Here is a 24,782-nt window from a genome sequence, read left to right on the forward strand (position 1 = left end):
CTACTTCGCGATAATCAAATTGGATTTAATCAACAGGGCTTCCTGTTGTTTATTGTTTATTCACCAGCTTTATCAGGAATAAATAACTGGGACTTAAAACAACCATTTGATTCCAAGTACCTTCCATTACACTGCCTCTTTCACTCCACTCCGGATTGCTGCAGCAGTGTCTATTCACATTCAGCATGTTCCGCTCTGCTTACATTCAGGGAATACCGACCCAGTCTCCTAAGAACTTACTTTAAACTACCTTCTTGTACTTGCGGTAACATCCGCTTCAAACAGAGATCCCGGGGTAAGGTTCTCAGACGCCCTCAAGCTGCTGACTTTCCTCACTCCTGATTGGTACTCAGGCACATACCTCCAGTGCTACGTCACCACAGTATACATGCAGCACTCTCAGACTCCTGCTCCCACTGCAGTGAACAGCTGTGAAGCATAACCGACAACTCAGGAACAAATCTCTTTACCTTCCTAGGAAAACGGTTATCAGATTTATCAGGCCATGCTTCCTACACTTTCCAGCTTGTACAGGAGATCTGTCCTCTCTCTTGTAACCAACCAAAAAGAAACTTATTAAAGGAACCAATTCCTGTACTTTTTCCCCACACTTCTGAATCTAGGTGTTATTCTGTAGTTGCGATCCTATTCCATACTCACAAGCTGCGAAGGTTTATTCAGCTGCATTACATAATAATTGACCACCCCTAAACATGGATCCATCAGACATACCTACAGTTGTATATAACTTAAGCCAAAGGGTGGATCAACTCACACAGGGTGTCAGAGAACTCCATATCCAAAACGACACTCTGAGCGGTATGAAAAGGGATAACACCCCAGAACCACAAGTTTCCCTTCCTGATTTATTCTCCGGAGAGAGATCAACATTCAGACAGTTCCGGAATGCATGTAAATTATTGTTTCAGATGAGACCAAAGACCTATCATACAGAAAGGATAAAAGTAATGACCGTTATTTCTTTCCTAAAGGGGGAACCAAGGAAATGGGCAGACGGATTTTTTGAGAATGAAGAGCCGATTCTTGGTTCCCTTTCGGATTTCTTCTCTCAAATGGAGACACTATATGAAGACTCCCATAAAAAGCTATCCACTGAAATCAGTAAGCACTCGAATTCAAACTCTATGCAAAGGATTCCGAATGGAGTGACATATCCCTCCGCAACCAATACAGGTTAGGATTAAGGGATAATAACTTAAGGATGAGTTAGCACATACAGAACTCCCTAGGACCATGGAAGGACTAATCAAACTCTCCATACAGGTAGACAGATGTCTGAGAGAGAGACGAGTGGAACGCTCACACCCTGAATAACCTCACAAATACTACCCAGCTCCAACCGCTGCCTCCAGCTCAAAAGACACCCCAGTTCCCATGGACCTAGGGTTCATGAAGGGTCCCCTACAACCAGAAGAGAGGCTGCACAGGAAGAGAGCCAATCTCTGTATGTATTGCGCACCCCCGGCACATAGAGTGAGAGATTGTCCTATTCTGCTACGTCAGAAGAACAGTAAGTCACCCTTGTTTTATAACTGTTTCACCAGTAAAATCTCTACTTCTGCTTACTGTACGATACCTCTCTCTTTACAGTGGGATCATCAAGCACTCCGTACTGAAGGGATTGTCGATTCTGGGGCCTTTTCCAACTTCTTAGATGCTGATTTAGCTAAGAAAAATAAAATTCCATTATGTTTGAAAACTAATCCTGTCTCCATAAGAGTCATTGATGGGTCATTCGTTAACACCGGTCCTATTACACACCAGTCTATTCCTTTAAAAACCACAACAGACACAGGACATGTTGAATTTATTTCCTTTGACATAATACCTTCTCCTATGTTTCCCATTGTTCTAGGACTCTCTTGGCTGCAACTGCATCAACCGAAGATACATTGGGGCACCCTCCAGATTTAATTTGATTCTCCATTCTGTCAGAATACCTGCCTTCCATGCCAGAAAATACTACAGGTAAGTGAATTCACCTTACCAGATGCCTATCAGGATTTTTCAGACGTCTTCAATAAAAAGAAAGCGGATTCTTTACCTCCTCATCGCATTTACGATTGCCCTATTGAGTTGTTACCTGGGGCCACAATTCCCTATGGGCACGTATACCTGTTGTCCCAGCCTGAACTTGAACACCTAAAAATCTTATATCGAAGACAACCTCAAGAAAGGTTTCATCAGGCCTTCAAACTCCCCATCTGGAGCTGGCATCTTCTTTGTCAGGAACGAAGACGACTCACTGAGACCAATCATTGTCTATCGAGAACCGAACGAACACATCAACTCTACACCAAGCCTGAGAAGTGTTTATTCCATGTTTCAGAGATCTCCTTCCTAGGATATCATATCTCATCTGCAGGTCTCAAGATGGAAGATGACAAGGTGGATGCGATACAGAATTGGCCAATACCCACTTCTACCAAAGATGTCCAACGCTTCTTGGTATTCGCCAATTTTTATCAAAAGTTTATCAGGGGGTTTTCTACTATTGCTAAACCCCTCACTAGCCTCACTGGCTCACACTCCCCATTCATTTGGAATCCAAAGGCTCCCATATTGCAATTCCCTAACCCAGCATTACAATTCATCCTAGACGCCTTATTTCGCCCTAGACGCCATACTCTCTCAACGAAGAACACCCTCAGATCCTATACACTCTGTTGCCTTCTTCTCAAGATTAATGACACCTCCAGAATTAAACTATTCGATAGGAGACAAAGAACTTCTAGTCATAAGGAAATCTTTCGAACATTGGCGTCATCTACTTGAAGCTACGAAGATACCTATACTCATATATACAGATCATCGTAATCTGGAGTATCTCCAATCAAGCAAAATACTCTCAGCTCACCAACTCCGATGGAGTCTGTACTTCACAAGGTTCAATTTCCATATCACTTATCGCCCAGGGTAAAAAAATGGAAAGGCGGACACCCTGTCCCGAAGGATCAACCAAACTGCAGCTGAACCCCAGCCGAGAACTATTCTCACTCCAGAACATTTCTGTGCCACATTAACTCCTTACAGGTTCCTACGAGAGAACCAATAGGATGACTTTACCTTCCCCAAAACGAAGTTACAACAAAAGGCTTATCCCTATGGTTTACTAAAACCACTACACATACCAGATCAACCATGGCAAACAATTGGGATGGACTACATTGTTGATCTACCTCTTTCCCGTAATTGTTATACCATATTAGTGGTCGTTGATCTCCTCACAAAGATGGCCCATTTCATCCCCTATCGGAAATTACCCACCTCTGCAGAAACTGCCCAGTTCTTACAACACATAGTAAGGCTACATGGACTCCCCTCCATCATCATTACTGACAGGGGATCTCAATTTACGTCTAAGTTTTGGAAAGCATTGTGCATGGTCCTGCACGTTGACCAACGTTACAGTACAGCATTACAACCCCAGACAAACGGGCAAACCGAAAGAGTCAACCAATGGTTGGAACAGTATATCAGATGTTACTGTTCCTTCCATCAGGATCAATGGTATGACAACATACCAACAGCAGAATATGCCTACAACAACTCGTATAACGCCTCCACTAAAACAACCCCGTTCTTTTCCAATTATGGGTATCACCCTACCTTCCATCTATACCCACGGCTGAACACTACCTCTCCCCAGGTTGATGACAGGACTAACACCATAGCCGAATCATTCACCTTCCTTAAAGAAAACATCAGAGAAGTGCAATTGAGGCAGAAGAAGTAGTACGATACCAAAAGGAGAATACCACCCACCTACTCTGTCGGTGACAAGGTTTGGCTCTCCACAAGACATTTGAAGCTTAAAACACCCTCTAAGAAATTCTCTCAACTCTTCATCGGACCTTTTCAAGTTAATAAGGTGGTAAACAAAAACGCTGTATCCTTAGATCTCCCACCTCAATATCGGATACACCGGACATTCCATGTGTCCCTGTTAAAACCCCACACACCTGTACAAACAGCTGATTCCCCTCACCCTCCTACTCTCCTACTCTCATCGACGAAGATATATATGAGATCAGCCCTATCCGAGATTACAGGCTCCTTAAGGGACAACTCCAATATTTGATCCGTTGGAAAGGATTCAATCCCGTGGAAGATTCCTGGGAGCCTGTTTTCAACATTTATGATTCACAATTGCTCTCCACTTTCCACCGTGCTCATCTGGACAAGCCGGGTCCTATTGCTGCGGTGCAGCCCCTTTGACGGGGGAACATGTCAGGGAATTTTCCTCTATGGTATACCCCTTTAAGGCTTTCTTCATAAAGTCCCACAATCCTCCTTGCTACCTTGTGAATTATTTCAGATGTGTAGCAACAGTGTCATCTGTTACATTGTTTCATATACTCTGCTGACCTACTTCGCGACAAGCAAATTGGATTTTATCAACAGGGCTTCCTGAGCCGACTAACTACTTGTTTATTCACCAGCTTTATCAGGAATAAAGAACCGGGACTTAAAACAAGCATTTGATTCCAAGTACCTTCCATTATGCTGCCTCTTTCACTCTACTCCGGATTGCTACAGCAGTGTCTATTCACATTCAGCAAGTTCCGCTCCACTTACATTCAGGAAATACCGACCCAGTCTCCTAAGAACTTTCTTTAAACTACCTTCTTTTACTTGCGGTAACATCTGCTTCAAACAGAGATCCCGGGGTAAGGTTCTCCAATGCACTCAAGCTGCCGACTTTCCTCGCTCCTGATTGGTACTCAGGCACACACCTCCAGTGCTACGTCACCACAGTATACACACAGCGCTCTCAAACACCTGCTCCCGCTGCAGTGAACAGCTGTGAAGCATAACCGACAACTCAGGAACAAATCTCTTTACCTTCCTAGGAAAACGGTTATCAGATTTACCAGGCCATCCTTCCTACACTTGCCAGCTTGTACAGGAGATCTGTCCTCTCTCTTGTAACCAACCAAAAAGAAACCTATTAAATGAACCAATTCCTGTACTTTTTCTCCACACTTCTGAATTTAGGTGTTATTCTGCAGTTTCGATCCTATTCCATACTCACAAGCTGCAAAGGTTTATTCAGCTGCATTACAACTATCAAGTAGGGGAAAAAGAGTTATTGGCAATGAAAAGCTCACTTGAACATTGGCACCATTTACTAGAAGGTATGCTTGAACCCATTATTATCTATACAGATCACCGTAACCTGCAGTATCTGAAGACTAATCATACACTTACCTCAAGACAGTTACGTTGGGGTCTTTTTTTCTAGATTCCATTATACTATGACTTACAGACCTGCCTCCAAGAATACTAAAGCCGACATTCTATCCTGTCTTCCACAAAAACCAACTAAACCACCTACTGTCACTCCACTTATACCCCCTGAGTATATAGTAGGGTCAATCAAACCTTCAATTTAGATATTTAAAACTGAACAAAATTCTGATTTAACGAAGGCTAGTTACGATTTAAAATAACACACGGATGGGTTATTTTATCACTCTACAAAACTTTATGTTCCCCCTAATCTGAGACCTTTAATTCTACAAACAGTTCATGACTCTCAGTTATCAGGACACCCCGGTGTTAATAGAACTTTGGAGTTACTTAAGAGATCTTATTGGTGGCCGAACCAAATAAAAGATATCTTAAGATATATTGAGTAATTCAAAATTTGTACTACCTGTAAAACAGATCGAAGAAAACCAGCACATTATTTCTTATCTATGCCAATCCCAGAAAGACCTTGGAAAGACATAGCAATTGATATTATTGTTGAGCTACCCAGTTCAGAGAAAAATAATACCATTATGGTTATAGTAGACCTGTTCTCCAAAATGGCTAATTTTTTCCATATCACAAAATACCTTCTAGTATGGAAACTGCCAAATTACTTATACACGATATAATCAAACTCCATGGTATATATATATACCACTTTACTTTCCGACAATATTAAAGAAGCACAGCAACGTCAAAAGAAATATTATGATCTGAGACATCGACCATCACCCTTACGCAATTGGTGACCTTGTTTGGCTTTCTACAAAAAACTTAAGATTGACTGTACCTAGTAGAAAGTTTAACAGATTCTATATTGGTCCTTTTACCATTAAAAAAATGATTAATGACAATGCTGTCACTTTGGACCTTCCTGATCAATACAGAATTCATCCCACATTCCATGTTTCTTTACTCAAGCCCTACAAAACACTTCATAATTTCCATGCCTCTCTGTCACATTCCCCTCCAATTGCACCTGATATTGAATATGAGGTTGAGGAGGTATTGGATTCAAGAAAAGTCGATGGATGTCTTCAATACCTGATTCACTGGAAGGGGTTTTCCAGTGATGAGGACTCCTGGGAACCTTCGATTAACCTGTCATCTCCTAGGTTGGTTTCTATATTCCATACGAGACATCCTGACAGGCTCCAACCTTGAACCACAGAGTGGTTCGTTAAGAGGGAAGCTCTGTAACATCTGGCCCTTTAAGAGGTGTTAACATTCTTCCTCTTAGGGCTATTTAAGGGCTGCCTTCGCTCAAAACATTGATTGGTATTGAAGTAATCTGTTACTCTGTTAAGCCATACTAATTTTGGATTAGTTCCAGATATTTCTATATCGCTATCCTCTGTGGATATTTAAACCTTTATCTCAGTAACCAATCAACTACTGTTATCAAAGTTATTTCTCAGAGTTCCTGCTTGTTTTGGGTTACGTGCAGCCGCATCATCACCTAGCTGATTCATCTCTCATTCCTGTGACGTCATCTCTGAGCCGCTCATCTGTTCGGCGCATCGCTCCCACGCTACTCACATGCTACTAAGTTCTGCCTGATCATCTGGAGCTGCTCTTCCGAGATCATTCACACCAACATCACGGTGAGGTTGTATGAACTCTAACTTGTAAATGAATCTCATTCTTGCTTACAAAATATATATAAATTCTGTTTGATATTAATCTTTTACTTTAACTGCAGTAATTAAACAGGAGAACTTACTCATATCTGTGCCTATATTTTGATATATTTATCTACTATCTCCATATCATTTGCACACTTGATAAATAAGCTATCCTGCAAATAAAACACCACTCATATGATTTACTAGACATGAAATTCAGATTCAATTCATGCCTAATATTTATTATACATGAGACACCTTTTCATACATATATGCTTAAAATATGAAAACCAACATTTTATTTCATGAATGTTTGAAGAGACACTTTATTGAAACAAGACTTTAATACAATTGGGAACAAATTAAAGGGGATACAAATTTAGGGTACACTGTCCCTTCCAGATCTCTAAAAGCAGTCACTTTTCCAATGTTATTTTGTGTTGCACTTGAGTGAAACAACTCACCACGTATAATATGAGCTATAACAGTCCACACTTTACTATTAGTTCAAACCTTTTTAAACCATTTACTTGTAATACCAGATTGTGCGCTATTAATAGTGGAGAGTTACGTTAGGGATAACTCACCCTCTGCTATCAGTTGCACTACACTTCTAAGTTACACCTAACAATAACCCTTATCTCTTTCTTCCCTTCACTTAAAGGGACATAAAACACTTCCGTTTTTAAAAGTGCTTCATTCTCTTGATTTCCTTTATTCAAGGAGCATCAATGTACTACTGGTAGCTATCTGGACACATATGGTGAGTTAAGTTCCAAAATAGTGCTATGATATCTTGAGATGCCCTGACTCCCAGAATATTCTCCTCCGTATCATCCCTGGTGTATTAAATGTAAGCAGATGAGCCTCTGATAGTGTGTAATTTTTAGGTTTATGTACTGCATTCTAGTTTGCCCATAGGTCTATAAGCAATAGTTTATTTTCCAAAACACTGGACTGAACCATTCCACTGACAAAAGCCTCACTGAAGACTGGAAACAGCCAGAGGTCAGAAAGTGTATTTACGTCTTTATCAAGTAGTTACTGCCCTATTGGCATAAGATGATGTCATCTAACTCACACAGAGTAAAGAGACTTGGAAGAGTCAAGTGGTAGACATTCACTACTTCCATGTTCCTCAGTACCTAAAACAAAACACTTTAAAGAAGTAATTTTATTTTTCTAGACCTACTGACATCTTTCTTTCTCGGTTCAATTCCACCAACCTACAACTCTCAGGCTGTTCAGCTCTTGCTACCCCTTGCTGGTCAAGCTCCTCTCCTATGTTAGACCTTATCTTGCACTGGTCCCTCTCACTGGATAGGTTCCTCTCACTCTGCTACTTTCTAGATCAGCCTATGCTATAAGTTGAATTTATTTAAGAGTATGAGCCCATAAAACTCCCCTTTCTGCCACTCTTTGTGCAAAGTTGTACCTGACTTACTTTTCCCTCCTAGCCCCTGGAAGGGCCCCAATAAAAAAAGGATTCCTCTCACTGAAGGTGGGCCAGGTCCTGTCACAGGCTAGACCCCTCTCAGTGCTAGAATGTGGATACATTTTGCTTTTGTCTTGCATCAATGTGTCCTAACAAGTTTAATTATTGAAGTGTCTGTAATCAAATAATATATTAAACATAATTTCTATTCACTAACAATATTAATCTTTAACTAGTTTTGTGTGTTTTCATAGCTTTTTTGTGTTTTCATAAGTTTTTAAATGTTTAATAGAAAAACAGCAACTGTTGTTTGTTCTTATATGAACTAAGCTTAATTAAAAGCCTATTCTTTTTAGACATCCATTTGACCAATCTCAGTTCATGTTGTATCCTAGGGTAGAAAGTTGGCAATTCCATTTGTCCTCCAGTTACCCTGTGGTTAATATGTGAACATTTGCTATTCCCAATATAATGTTCAGCAGATGCCCTAAGATTTAAAAAATCCAATACACGTATTAAAATGTTATTGTTATTCATGTTATAGAACACCTCGTATGTTTATTTTTATAATATTTATACAGTTATATTTTTCCTATTTTGAGATTGTCACAACTAATTATTCTTCGATGATTACTTTTTTAAAAAATTTTCTGACTTTGAAATAAAATTGCAAAAAACGTTTGTAATGTACTTTCATTATACAGTTGCAAAACTGACCTTTGAAAAAAAAAAAAATCCACGCAAATAAAATACAAAATGACAAACATTATATTCATCTGTATTAAATAATAAGCATTTTAGGTGCATTTGTCTTTTTCTTGCTAATTCTCGTTTGACTTATTTCATTTCTAATCATTAAAAAAAATAAGCATCTTTTAGAGAATAAGGTACCTCATTTAGAGGATGTATGTTTTTTGAAGAAGAATATGATAAATGGTAGGGATAATGAAAGCAAATTGCATTTTCATAAGAAATAAATACAATTTGCAGTTTTGTACCAATGACAATATGATTATTTGGGACATTTTTATACATGCTATTAAATATTTAGTTGTTTTTTTGTTTGCGATTGTAATATCGCATGCAGAGGTCAAATGTGAAGAAGTGTTCTTGTAAAAAAAAAAAGAGTTATATAACCAAGCAATGAGTTTGCAGGAAGAATACTAATTAAAAAGATAGAATTACAGTATTTTTCTAAACATTGAATGCTATCAAGTAGGAAATATAGTCTATGGGGCTATTTTTTTTAAAGTGCGGATGGACATGATACGATGTAGCGTATCATGTCTGCCGCACATTCACAAATGCTGACTGCATACGCTGTCGGCATTTATCATTGCACAAGCAGTTATTGTGAACTGCTTGTGCAATGCCGCCCCCTGCGGCCAATCAGCAGGGGGTGTCAATCAACACAATCGTATAGGATCGGGTGGATTGAAGACCGCAGCCTCAGAGGCAGCGGACAAGTAATGGAGAGCCGGTCTTAAGATTGCTGTTTCATAACTGCTATTTCCAGAAAGCCTGAAGGCTTGTGTGGAAATAGGGGCATCAAGCTCCATTCAGAGCTTGATAATTCAACCCCTAAGACAGCTATGCCCATATGGTAGAATTGCTTCTATTCATAGCCCCAGAGCTGCCAATTGTAATTACAATTGTGGTATAACCCCAATGGGAGCTCTACCCCACTGTCTATAAATCTCTTAGGCATCCTAATTCTTATATTTATACTGATTATACAGTTAAATTATACGCTACCCCCCCCCCCCAGTTGTAAATAAATCTAACAGCTCAGTCTTGATGCCTCCCCACTGCACTTATACCTATCAGCAATTATGCTTACTGCAAATACTTAAATTGGCTTACCTAGTCCTTCCACCACAATTCTGTCCTGATCCCATTAACCATAACCCTTCTATTCTTTAAACACACTCATACATGACCTACCTATCAGAGACACTCCCTATACACAATACCACCATTGATAAAGACCATAAACGCCTTTAATGTGCCTGATGACACATGGTCATCATCCTCACAATGAGTTAAGTGTAGATGACAACCACGTGTTGTCATTCAGAAGGGGTCCACTTTAAAAGCTCTTTGCGCCCCACAACCTTGTTTATTCAAATTTTAATAAAAATATGTTTTCATTTTTTTTTATTTTTTTTTAACATGTTGTTGTTGGGTTCTCAGGTGTCATGATTTATACTTAAAATAATGATATAGTTTGAATCTGCATGGTCTGATGAAAACCCCTCAAGATATAATATGTGAGCGTCTAAAAACACCAAACAGCTCAGCACATTGGTGGAAATGGTTCAGCCGTTGAAGGGTTACATTGAATTTCCCCATGTTGCCATTCTTTTGTAAATATTTTACACCAAAACCACTAAATTAAAAAAAAAAAAATAATAAAAAAAAATGCTTAGGAACACACCTTGCTCTTAAAATTTACAGTATAATCCCAAATGGGATCTCTAACCTACTGTCCTTAATTCACCTATTTATCTTATCATATCAACCAGTTTAATTAATTAAAATTCCCCTCTTTAATAGTGCTGCCCTTATGCCTCCCCTAGGCAATTACTGCTATATGCAATCACCCCCACTGCAAAAACTGCTAATGTCTTACCCAGTCCTCTCACCACAATGACTTGAAAGGGACACTGAACCCACTTTTTTTCTTTCATGATTCAGATAGAGCAGGCAATTTTAAGCAACTTTCTAATTTACTCCTATTATCAATTTTTCTTCGTTCTCTTGCTATTTTTATGTGAAAGGCATCTAAGCTATTTTTTTTTATTCAGACCCTGGACAGCACTTGTTTATTGGTGGGTGAATTTATCCACCAATCAGCAAGAACAACCCAGGTTGTTCACCAAAAATGGGCCGGCATCTAAACTTACATTCTTGCATTTCAAATAAAGATTCCAAGAGAATGAAGAACATTTGATAATAGGAGTGAATTCGAAAGTTGCTTAAAATTGCATGATCTATCTGAATCACAAAATAAAAAATTTGGGTTCAGTGTCCCTTTAACATTGATCTACCCTCTATTGAAAATAATTCTACTTTCTTTCCTGATCCTCCTAACCATGAATGAGTTATTTAAAGAGACATAAAACTGCTGTGCACAGCTACAAAATAATAATAACTACTTTGCATTTCATCCTGTTCCTGTAGCTCTTTACAAATTCTTCTTTACAGTTCTTCTGTAGATCCGCCTCTTTGTACTGGAGCAGCCATCTTGGAGCTCAGGTATTCTCACAGCCTGTTATGGAAGCTGTGCACACTCACAGATCAGTGATATTGTCTGCTTTTTTGCAGCTCAGCTTTATAATCTGCTTCAGGTTAGTGTGGCTGATACATTTTTTTTCACAGTTTTACAGTTACACAATTTATATTTAAAAAAAGCACTTAACATTAATATTATAGAGCAAAGCAGCAACAGCAAAACTGTACAGCTCCTGCTTAGTATCATGCACTCTAACCGGGAGCACAGCGGTAAAAAAAACAGGCAATAATACTGATCTGTGAGTGTTCACAGCTTATATCACAGAACAACTGAGCTCCAAGATGGCGGCCCCCAGTACAAAGAGGCAGAGCTTCAGTACCTGGCACCTTTAAGCTATTAAAAAAGGAAAACTGTTTTTAAAAGAGCTGCAGGAGCAGGATAAAAGGCAATAACATACAGCTAGATTACGAGTTCAGCGTTATGAGTCAAATAGCAGCGCTGTGGCCCATAACGCATCATTTTCCCTAACGCAGCCATTACAAGTCTTGTCGGTATGTCGGTATAGCTGTACCGCAAGCCTTTTAGCCTGTAACGCGACGTCAGTACTGCACTCGTAAAAATGACCCGCTCTGCGCCTCCGGAATCAAGATAGAAAATGCAGCCTGGATGAAGACTTCTCGCCGCTTGGATCAGGACTTCAACGCCGGGATAAAGATTGAAGAGGCTGCCTGGATGAAGACTTCTCGCCACCTGGATGAGGACTTCAACTCCAGTATGAAGATTGTTCAAGCAGTACTTCAAAAACTGTAAGTGGATCGTCGGGGTTAGTGTTAGGCTTTTTTTAAGGTTTTTTGGGGTGTTTTTTTTTTTTTTTTAGTTTAGGGTTTGGGCAGTAAAAGAGCTAAATGCCCTTTTAAGGGCAATGCTCATACAAATGCCTTTTTCAGGGCAATGGGTAGCTTAGGTTATTTTAGAATTAGGTTTTTTATTTCGGGGGGTTGGTTGGGTGGTGGGTTTTACTGTTGGGGGTCTTTGTGTTTTTTTTACAGGTAAAAGAGCTGATATCTTTAGGGCAATGCCCCACAAAACACCCTTTTAAGGGCCATTGGTAGCTTATTGTAGGCTAGGGTTTTCTTTATTTTGGGTGGACTTTTTATTTTGATAGAGCTATTAGATTAGGTGTAATTCTTTTTTATTTTTGATAATTTCATTTTTTATTTTTTGGTTTTAGTGTAAGGCAGGTTAGGTTTTGTTTCACACGTAAGTTTGTATTTATTTTAGATAGGTAGTTAGTAAATAGATATTAACAATTTACTAACTAGTCTACCTAGTTAAAATAAATACAAACTTACCTGTGAAAGAAAAATAAAACCTTAGCTAGCTACAATATAACTATTAGTTATATTGTAACTAGTTAGGTTTTATTTCACAGGTAAGAATGTATTTAGTTTTAAATAGGTATTATTTAGTTAATAATTGTAACTTTAATTTAGCTCTATTTTAATTATGTTAAAGTTAGGGGGTGTTAGGGTTACAATAGGGTTAGGGTTTCGTTAGGGTTAGGGTTACGTTAGGGTTAGGTTTAGGGATTCATATAGTTTAATTTTGCTTTTTGCGATGTGGGGAGTGGCGGAATAGGGGTTAATAACTTTATTTAGTTGCGGCGATGTCGGGGAGTGGCGGAATAGGGGTTAATAACTTTAATATAGTGGTGGCGATGTTGGGGTGCAGCGGAATAGGGGTTAATAACTTTAGTATAGTGGTGGCGATATCAAGAGCGGCAGATTAGAGGTTAATAGATTTATTTAGGTGGCGGCAATACTGGGAGCGGCAGATTAGGGGATAATAACATTATGTAGGTGGCGACGATGTAGGGGTGTTTAGACTCGGGGTTTATGTTAGGTGTTAGGTTTAAACTTTAGTTTTCTTTCCCATAGACATCAATGGGGCTGCGTTACGGAGCTTTTCATTCCGCGATCGCAGGTATTAGTTTTTTTTCTGACACCTTCTCCCCATTAATGTGGGGGAAGCACGTCAAAACAGCGCTTGTTTTGTGTGCGGTATGGAGCTCAATGCAGCCATATCGCCCTCGCACAAGCCGGGTTTTTTAAAACTTGTAATGGCAGCGCTATAGGGGGTTAAATAATGCAACTTTTGTTGCGTTCTTTAATTTCCCTATAGCACTCAAAACTCTTAATCTAGGTGATAGTGAGTAGTAACCATTCTAGGGTAGTTGTGTAAACACCCCCCTAAATAAAACCTCTACTACACAATCCTGTTACTCATCACACATATGTTTCCAACACCAAACCTCCTAAATTATAAAAAAAGATATAAACAAATAAAAAAATCACTTGTAACCATTCCTTAATCTTGTCTTTCTTGGCGTCTTCTGGCCAGCAACAAGTCCTCTTTGTCACACATTCTGATTTTTCTAATGGATCATGCCCACTCTTAGTTAATCACAAAGATGAATACCTGTTGCAACCTAAATAAACAAAAAATATAATGAGGGATTAGAGACTTAAAGGAGCAGAGATTTTTTTTTTAACATTAGTTGTTCGTAAATAAATAATTTTCAAAAAAATATTTTTACATAATATATAGGTATTACATTACAGAATTTCATGTTTAGATATTTTAGTTTAGCCATTCAAGTTCCCCAGGCATCGCTGCAATACCCTGAAAGCGGCTGTAAGTGATCACGATCGCTTCCAGCACTTAAAGCCCCTGAGGACGTGCCAGGCGCGTCCTTATTAGTTAAGGGGTAAAAGTATTGGCTTTATGTAAACATTTAAGTATATCTCAATGCGGTAGACACAATAGGATGGAATTTGTATTTATAACTTGATATATTCACATAGATATGATAAAGTGTGATTTAAAAATGGTGCACAATTATTATTTCACTATCCCCATAGTCATAATATACAGTAGCAGTACATTAATTACAATTCCATACACAATAATATAATTGTTTATCATACTTTGAATTGCACCTCACTAATGTCACAGTCATATTTCATAGTAGTAGCACTTTTATAATTAAGAAAATGTTTCGGACAAAATTTTCATTCCAAATATTTGAGGAAATTAATTTCCCAGAATATTTGTTGCCTGCACTATTCATTTTTAGTTTAGTTTAAAACGAAAGGAAAATACATTTTTTGTTAAACATTTACATTAGTTTTCGGTGAACGAATGTAAATGTTTCAAAGCTACATACTTTCCCTAACGTGCTCTGGAGAGCTCACTAATCAGATCCTCTTCTTAATGGTGTATATGGTTACACTCACATGTGTTGTAGCACTCCAATTAGTGCAATAGGACCAGTCTGGGATCTATAACAGTCACCCAGAAGACCGATCTCTTAAGATGGATGTGTGATCTGTGATAAAAAATACAAAAGACACAGAGGTGCCTATATGGCCTAGTACAGTATAGCCAAGGGAAATGCAGACAGATGGTATAATATGCACTTACATTTGTTGTAGCATCTCCAATGATGCTAGTAAAGCAGAATGGGATCAATACAGTCACCCAACAGACTTGTTCAGGGCAAGCAGGATACACCAAATCTCCAGGAGATCCAGGGGGCCAACACATGGTCCAATAAATTCAAATATAGGCAGCAAGTGTTGAAGAGTAATAAACTTACTTTATTTAAAACAAAGTTAAAAACAAGCAACGCGTTTCTCAGCCAGTGGCTGTTTCATCAGGCTTAAGCGTTCACGTATTTCCCCAATGGAGAAAAAAAAAGGTGGAAAAAAACATTATCCTGCTGGAAGTAGTGATCAGAGGATGGGTACACTGTAGTCATAAAGGGATGGACATGGTCAGCAACAATACTCAGATAGGCCGTGGCATTTAAACAATGCTCAATTGGTACTAAGGGGCCCAAAGTGTGCCAAGAAAATATCCCCCACACCATTACACCACCACCAGCCTGAACCGTTGATACAAGGCAGGATGGATCCATGCTTTCATGATGTTTACGCCAAATTCTGACCTTACCATCTGAATGTTGCAGCTGAAATTGAGACTCATCAGACCAGGCAACATTTTTCTAATCTTCTATTGTCTGATTTTGGTGAGCCTGTGTGAATTGTAGCCTCAGATTCCTGTTCTTAGCTGACAGGAGTGGCACCCAGTGTGGTTTTCTGCTGCTGTAGCCCATCTGCTTCAAGGGTTGATGTGTTGTGCATTCAGAGATGGTATTCTGCATACCTTTGTTGTAACGAGTGGTTAATTGAGTTACTGTTGCCTTTCTATCATCTCAAACCAGTTTGCCCATTCTCCTCTGACCTCTGACATCAACTAAGCATTTTCAGACACACAACTGCCGCTCACTGGATTTTTTTCTCCTTTTCGGACCATTCTCTGTAAACCCTAGAGATGGTTGTGCGTTAAAATCCCAGTAGATCAGCAGTTTTTTAAATACTCAGACCAGCCCATCTGGGACCATCATCCATGCCACGTTCAAAGTCACTTAAATCCCCTTTCTTCCCCATTCTGATGCTCGGTTTGAACTTCAGCAAGTCATCTTCACCATGTCTAGATGCCTAAATGCATTGAGTTGCTGCCATGTGATTGGCTGATTGGCAATGTGTGTTACCAAGCAATTGAACAAGTGTACCTAATAAAGTAGCCGGTGAGTGTGTGTATATAGATCATTATAAGCTATATGAGTACCTGAATATACTAAGTCCCATATAATATATGCACAATTAAGGGCTTTAGGATTTGGATATTAAGTGATTTGATCCTGGTCAAAAGACCAATATTTCTGGGGGTATTTTTTTGATGATGAAAGGCACCACAACATTGGATCTAACAGTAATCCATTATTTTGTAAGGTGTCATAGAATTTTACCATCAATGTCTATTGAACAGATGGATTCATCTTGCAGTAGAGATATAACCGGTTACTATACAGACTGTACAGCACACTATTACGATATAGTCTTTCTGTTTTGTTTTTTATTTCTATTCTGTTTTTATTATGTTCGTTATAGGACATATATATAGGGTAATAGGTATTGGGATTTAACTCCAGTCACATATCCTTTATTTTATACAAGGAGGCGACCCATAATCTAGAACCCCTATTTTTCTGATATTATTTTGTATTTTCTACTAAGACACTTATATGTGTTGCGCATGAATATATAATCACTGTAGCAATTTATCACACCGGAGTTGCGATAATGATCCTAGCTGTATCCAAGGCATTTAGTTTTACACCTTTTGGCAATCCTGGCTGTATCCATGGCAACCTCATACACACTTGATTGCTTCGTGTCCAGCCAGTATCCCTTCATGTGTTGGCATCAGTATGGCCACAACATACACGTATGTTACACACTTTGTATGTATTTATTATGGTGCACTTTGAATATATTTGGCAAACGTTGATGTTAAATGTTTATTCATATTCTGTATACGTCCGGAAGTGATGAAATCAAAACTTCCGGCTTCGGCTACTCAGTGGAATGCAAGATGCATTTCACTCACAGAAAATTGGCGCTGTTTTGGGTAAAAGGTTTGTTTGTATTACTAACACTATAAAAGCTTTGTATTGTGTCACAATTGTATGCTGACGAAGGGAACAAGATCCCCGAAAACGTTTCACATTAAAGTACTTGTACTTGTGTTTTCAAAAAGACCTGTGAGTGCAGCCTTTATTTTGGATGTATATATCATATATAGATATAGATATATCCTATATAATAAAAGGCCAAGTGTGTTTGTCTGAAGCTCTCATGCACAGTAGAGACAGCATGAGGACAAACACACCTGGCCTTTGAGTCCCTAGCTGATCTGCGGCAGAAGTGAGCGTGGTCGGGCATGAGCGGGGGCGTGGCCAGCGTGAAGGGGGCGTGACGGGCGTGAATGGCCGTGAAGGAGCTCATAATCTGGCCCTATATGTATTTTTCCTTTTCTTTTTGTGCATTCATTTATCACACTCATTTATATTAATGACAAATTTCAGGCAAATGATGGTCTAATTCACTGGTTTAGCTACAAAAGTCTAAATACATATTTGAACGATGAAGATTATGATAGCCTTGTTTACTCTATAGTCATAATTTTATTAAAGACAGGAGACAAGTATTTTGCCTTAATTTCCTTAACTGAAATCTCTCCAGCAGTATAAACTAACAAAAAGAAACAAAATAACAGCCCCCAACCAATGGCGGCTTAGCATAGCCCATAAAGGCAGCCTCTCTCACTTCCTCTTCCTCTTTCTTTATTCAATCCACAACCAGAACTCATGATAAAACTATAAACATAGAAACCAACGTGACAGAACACGACCTGGAAAACATAACTGGTCTATCGTGAACAGGCGGAAGAACATATGTGATGAGTTGGATGTAAACGCAACCTCAGGAGTAGGACTGTTACTCAGAAGCACCACTCACACTAGAATAGAAAATAGAGAGAACACTGCATAATATCAAGAATGTAATTGTAACATGCACTTCCTTTAAAATCAATGTCACATACTGCCAGACAATAATACAAATTATAAAAATACATTAGCCTGAGCTAATGTAAGAAAGGGAAATAGGGAAGGGAAAAATCACTATAGAGTCACCAAGGCTATCATAAGATTAATTTTATTGCAAGACAGAAGGCTCTTATTTTGCTTTTTGAAAGTTTACATCTTAAAGAGATAAAGCAGCGTGAGAAATAGGCCTGAAGTAAAATCTATGAAAGATAACGTCTGATGACCTATCTGCCGAAGTTAGAAGGTCTTATAAAGGGCAACCCTGAATGAAGAGTGTGGGTACCAAAGCTCCCCTAAAAAATGGGCTGCAAAAGAAGAAGGTACTAACGCCTGTGATTGTAGGAGAAGAAATTGGCCTGAAGTGTTGGACATACGAAATTAGAAGAGATCCTGAATAGTAACTGTTTTTGCTTCTTATTGTTCTACAGGTGTGAAAACTGTTTAAACAATATAATTTTAGTTAAAACTGACATGTAAGAGACTCATAAGGTTTCATTAATGGTGTATATTCAGTTAAAAGCAAGTATTGAGTGTTGTATGATGATTTTATTAGCAATTAATTAATGCAAGCTGTAAAAGTAAACAAGGTTTACTGTATCATTAAAATTATGGGTTAAAACCAATAGATGCACAATGATTATATATATTTCATGTGTACTTTTGATGGATGTATTTTGCCATGTGGTGTACAGACATGTAAAATGGCAGTTAGCAGCCATGTATCATTAAAGAGGTAAAAGAGAGAAGATACTTATGGGTAAATTTATCAAATGCCGGGCATCGCTTAATAGGCTGTCGGCATTTAACATTGCACAAGCATTTCCTAAAAGATGGCGGACAAGTTAAGGAGCAGTGGTCTTACGACCGCTGCTTCGTAATTTAGGTTTCTGACGAGCCGGAAACCTCGGGCATAGAAAGCAGCATTCACTGCTTGATAAATCTACCACTTAATGTTAAAAAGTAATGCAAACTGTGATTAGTTTAAATCTGTTTTGTCATTTCTGAAAGAGCATTTACATAATAGTGTAAATGAAACACAGAACACTGTTTAATAGGATATGCTTATTGAAATGGCACAGTGCAAAACATCCAAGATGTAAACAACTGATTTCTATGCTATTAGCAGAACACGTGCCTTTAGACACAGCAGTGTGAATTTTGAATATATTGAAGTATGCAAGTGAGCATCTGAAATTGTGAATAAGCACACTAATAGCAATTTATTTGTTAATTTGATTTGTTAATTTTATTTGTTAATTTGAAAAAAAAGAAAATATGTTGTTAATGTTGTAAATGTTATCAAAGTGTTATAATTACTTGCATAATTGGAAATAAAGAAAAGAACAAGCCAGAATAGTAACTGCTTTTGCTACAGTTACTGCTTCTCATTTTCCCATATTTAAGACCGGTAACAACGGCATATCAAATGATCCTTGCCTACAGGGGAACCATTTACAGGGAGATGGGCAGCTGAGATATCTGATCTAAAGATATTAATAGTTCAGTAAACTTAACCTTGTTCATATAAGTGGGCCAGGAAATTGGCCACCATTATAGGAGAGGCTGAATAGGGATCAGACCAGGCTGCAAGGGAAGACTTGCGAGTTCCTGGGGCCCAAGAGTCCCGTAGGAGTCCCTGAGCTGAAGACGAAAGTCCTGAGATATCCCAGGTACCCCTGAAATCGTCCAAGCTAAGAACTGCAGTTTGTTGTTAAACACCAAGGATTGGGTTGTCCAGAAGGAAGCGATTATGACTATTTGGACCTGAAGCCTGCAGACTTGGAGGAGTACTCTAGGGATTATGGAGAATAGTGGAAAAGCATACACTCCTGTCTGAGGCCAAGGTTGGAGGAATGCATCCATGCCCTTAGCTCCTGGATTTGGAAGCCAACTGAAGTAGTAGGGGAGATGTGTGTTAATTTGGGACTAGCGAGAATGGGCCTCTGAGGTGTTGTAGGTGTGGAAGATTCATCTGTGTAATTTCTAATTGCTCGCATCTCTCTAATATCTGGAACACCAATCCGCTACGACATTGGACTGTCCTGGTAAGTATTCTGACACCACATAAATCTTGTAATCAAAGCAGAACTGATGGAATTGCTCTGTCAAATTCAATAGGGTCCGTGCCATGGTGCCCCCTAACTTGTTGATGTATTATAATGTTGATATGTTGTCTATACTGAGAAGGACACAGTAGTTCACTAAGTCTGTGTAGGAGTGGATGGCATAAGATCCGGAAATTAGTTCCAGACAATTGATGTGGAGCAAGGTTTTTTCTGGGGTCCATCTACCCCCTGTTAGTTGGAAATTGCAAGAAGCCCCCATCCTATCAGATTGGCATTTGAGTCTATGACAATTTCATGTCTCCATATTGTAGAGCCACTAGGAGACAGGGTTATTAACTGGGAATAGGATGTATTGTGATGAAGGTTAGAGTGTTTGAGTTTCTGCATGGCTCGATAATATAGGGGCCATGGAAAGATGGCCTGAGTAGAAGATGAAAAGATACCTATTATTCTGGCTAACTGACAGAGAAATATGGGATTTCTTCAATGAGTCTACGGTAAAGCCAAGAAAGAAGTTGATTGCAAAACCTAATCTTTGAAGGAGAAAGGTTGTTAAGTCTAAATGTTGGTGTAGAAGGGACTGCACCAGGATCAGGATCATGATATCATCTAAGTAAATGATAAGTGGGCTCCTCTGGATCTGAGGAAGGCCACCACTGGTCTCATAAGCTTGGTAAAGCACCATGGGCTGACCTGTGGCCAAAGGGAAGGCATGTGACTTGCCAAATCTCTTGGTGTCATACAAATGGGAAGTAGTGTGAGAAGGATGAATGAGAGCTGTTGGGTAGGCATCCTTGAGGTCGAGGTGAAACATTCAATAATAACAAATAATAATAATTATTTAATTCTATTGTATTTATTTATCCTTTAAATTACTTGATCCTTACAAGCTTTCCTGAGATTCTAAACAAAGCATTTTTCTTTTTAATATGCAAGCTACTGCCAATAAGAATAGTTTAGAAAAGGTTTTTATTTTGGTAATTAATGATACATTTGTCCTGATTATTATCTATTAAAAGAATATAGTAAATGCATTCATTATCTCTAACCTGATACAAATAATTACTAAATCATTGTAGTTATCAAGCTAGATAATTACCTTAATTGAAGTATGCTTCATGTTAATTATTTCTGATTGATTATCTTTTTTCTTTTTTTTTAATAAATAAAGCTATTTTGATTATTAATCCATTCTTGGTTTAATTAAAGGACTAAGAGAACTAAAATAATTCAGGTTTTGAGTGCATTTCCTTTACAAATAATACATGACTGATTTGTTTAAATGCATAGTACATAATAATGTTATTGATTCTGCCATGTATTAGACATATATAGGCCAAGTTTACATTAAAGGTGTTAATCATTTTCAGCTGTCCAAAAAATTACTGCAAAAAAAGATAACACCAGTTTACAAAGCACTCACCAAATTACAAAAGGGAAAGTATGTTTTTGGCTCCAATTGAAACCAATGGTAGCTGAGAAGCAATACTTTGTTCCTAGCTTTTGCTAAACCCATTATTGACTTTTTTGAATTAAAGGGACACTATACCCAAATTTTTTTCTTTCATGATTCAGATAGAGCATGCAATTATAAGCAACTTTCTAATTTACTACTATTATCAATTTTTCTTCATTCTCTTGATATCTTTATTTAAAAAGCAGGAAGGTAATGCAAAGGAGCCGGACCATTTTTGGTTGAGAACCTGGGTTATGCTTGCTTATTGGTGGGTAAATGTAAGCCTCCAATAAGCAAGCGCTACCCATGGTGCTGAACCTAAAATGGGCTGGCTGCTAAGATTGACATTCCTGCATTTAAAATAAAGATAGCAAGAGAACAAAGAAAAATTGATAATAGGAGTAAATTAGAAAGTTGCTTAAGATGTCATGCTCTATCTGAAGCATGAAAGAAAAAAATTGGGGTTCAGTGTCCCTTTAACAAATGCTGTTGCTAATGAACTGAATTTGCGAATGAACTGGGCTTCCTATGCTAGTATTACCAAATGTGATACATTTTAAAACATGTAAAATGCACACATATTCATTAAAATTATATAAATCTTTAAAGAAACCCAAAACCCAAATTTTCTTTCATAATTTACAAAGAGAAGGCAATTTTCCAATTTACTTCTATTATCTAATTTGCTTCATTTCCTTTATATTCTTTGTTTAAAAGCATATCTAGATAGGCTCAGTAGCTGCTGATTGGTGACTGCACATATGCTTTATGTGATTGGCTCCACATGACCCATGTGCATTGCTAGTTCTTTAACAAAGATGTCTAAAGAATGAAGCAAATGATATAAAATAAGTAAATTGTAATATTGTTTAAAATTGTATTCCCTGTCTGAATCATGAAAGAAAATGTTTGGGTTTCATGGTCGTTTAAGAATTATCTAATATTTTAAACCTAAACTTATCTAGGCTCTCTCCCAACCATACATACTCAATTATGGGAGTTTAAAGGAACAGTCTACACCAGAATTTTTTTTTTTTTTTAAAGATAATCTATTTATAACCCATTCCCCAGTTTTGCATATAATAATATACTTTTTACCTCTGTGATTACCTTATATCTAAGCCTCTGCAGACTGCCCCCCTTATTTCAGTTATTTTGAAAGATTTGCATTTAAGCCAATCAGTGCTGACTCCTAGGTAACTCTGCGAGCGTGAGCACAATGTTATCTATATGGCACACATGAACTTATGTCCTCTAGTTGTGAAAACTGTCAAAATGCTTCCAGATAAGAGGCGGCCTTCAAGGGCTAAGAAATTAGCATATGAGCCTACATAGGTTTAGCGTTCAACTAAGAATACCAAAAGAATAAAGAAAAATTGATGATAAAAGTAAATTGGAAAGTTGTTTAAAATGCTCTATCTGAATCATGAAAGGTTAATTTCGACTAGACTGTCCCTTTAATGCACACCCCAAGTAGTCTCTAACCCCCTCACACTTATTTGATGGACACTTGCATTACTTAAGGGCTTCACTTTTGAGAACTACATACTACTATAGATAAAAATATATATGGAGTTAAACTGGGTGTGAGAAAAGGTTAAAGGGACATGAAATGCATGATTTAGGTAAAACATACAATTTTAAACAGCTTTCCCATTTGCTTCTTTTTTAAAATGTGCTTCATTCTCTTGGTATCATTTGTTGAAAGAACATCAATGCACTACTGGTTTCTAATTGAGCACATGGGTGAGCCAATGACAATCAGTATATATCAGCAGCCACCAATCAGCAGCTAGAACCTAGTTTATTTGCTGCTCCTGAGCTTACCTAGATAAACCTTTCAGCAAAAAATAACAAAAGAAGGAAGTAAATTAAATAAAAGAAGTAAATTGGAAAGTTGTTTAATATTGTATGCTCTGTTTAAATCATAACATCATTTTCGAGGTTTCAAGTCCCTTTAAGCTCAGATCAGGTTGGCATTTTCTCCATGTTTGTCCAGGCCTATGTCATGTTACAAATTTGTGCACAGAAAGCAAGCTGCATTCTTATTTATTGCAGCTTAAGATGTGGTTTTCCACGCCAGCACTCACAGGGGCTCATGGAATTCTATTAAAAAGGGGTCTGGCGCTGTGAGTGGCGCAATGTCTCCCATACAAATCATAAGAGCTCTCTGCTAGCTAAAGGTTCACAATGGATGGTGAAGCACAGAGGGAGAGACCAGTATGTTTTAAAATATGAATATTACGCTTAATTACATTTAATACAAATCAAATGACGAGAGAAACGTGTTGAGGCTTTTTGACCCATCCAGGCCACCGTACCCACACTGGGTGACTTTCCGGGCGGGTTGTTTGACTACTCTGATCTATACGATACCGGACATTGCTGACTATATTGCTGGGGACTAGATTATAAAGAGATCGATCTCGGGTGGATAAAGAATAAAGGAGTGGATCTATACTAATCCTAGTCTGTAGAGAGGAGCTTGCTCCTAGAGACATTTTATTACATGCTCATTTATGTTTTTTTATCTTGTGAGTGTCTGTCATATGTAGGGGCATGTTTATGCAATAAATACTTGTAACTTTTAACGTGAGTCACAGCTGCGCTTCTGTATGCTTCCTTTCCAGTTTCAACTTTGAAGTTTCTCTGTAACTTTAATAAGAAGGAGCTGCAGATCTGCTCTCACACAGATTGGAACCTACGATCCATTGATTTGGGTAATATCCTCTATAGTTTGCTCTATATTTACCCATGGAGGCCTATTTACCAAATGTCTGTCGGACCTGATCCGACAGTGCGGATCAGGTCCGACAGACATCGCTGAATACGGAGAGCAGTACGCTCTCCGTATTCAGCATTGCACCAGCAGGTCACAAGAGCTGCTGGTGCAACGCCGCCCCCTGCAGACTCACGGCCAATCGGCCGCCAGCAGGGGGGTGTCAATCAACCCAATCGTACTCGATCAATTTGAATTGTGGCGATTTCTGTCCACCTGCTCAGAGCAGGCGGACAGGGTTATGGAGCAGCGGTCTTTAGACCGCTGCTTCATAACATAACTGCTGTTTCTGGCGAGTCTAAAGACTCGCCAGAAACACGGGCCCACAAGCTCCATACAAAGCTTGATAAATGGGCCTCATGGTGTGGAATCACCATTGATTGTGACTTTTTATT

This window comes from Bombina bombina, chromosome 2 (genome assembly GCF_027579735.1).
Source record: "Bombina bombina isolate aBomBom1 chromosome 2, aBomBom1.pri, whole genome shotgun sequence".
In the NCBI taxonomy this organism is placed as follows: domain Eukaryota; kingdom Metazoa; phylum Chordata; class Amphibia; order Anura; family Bombinatoridae; genus Bombina; species Bombina bombina.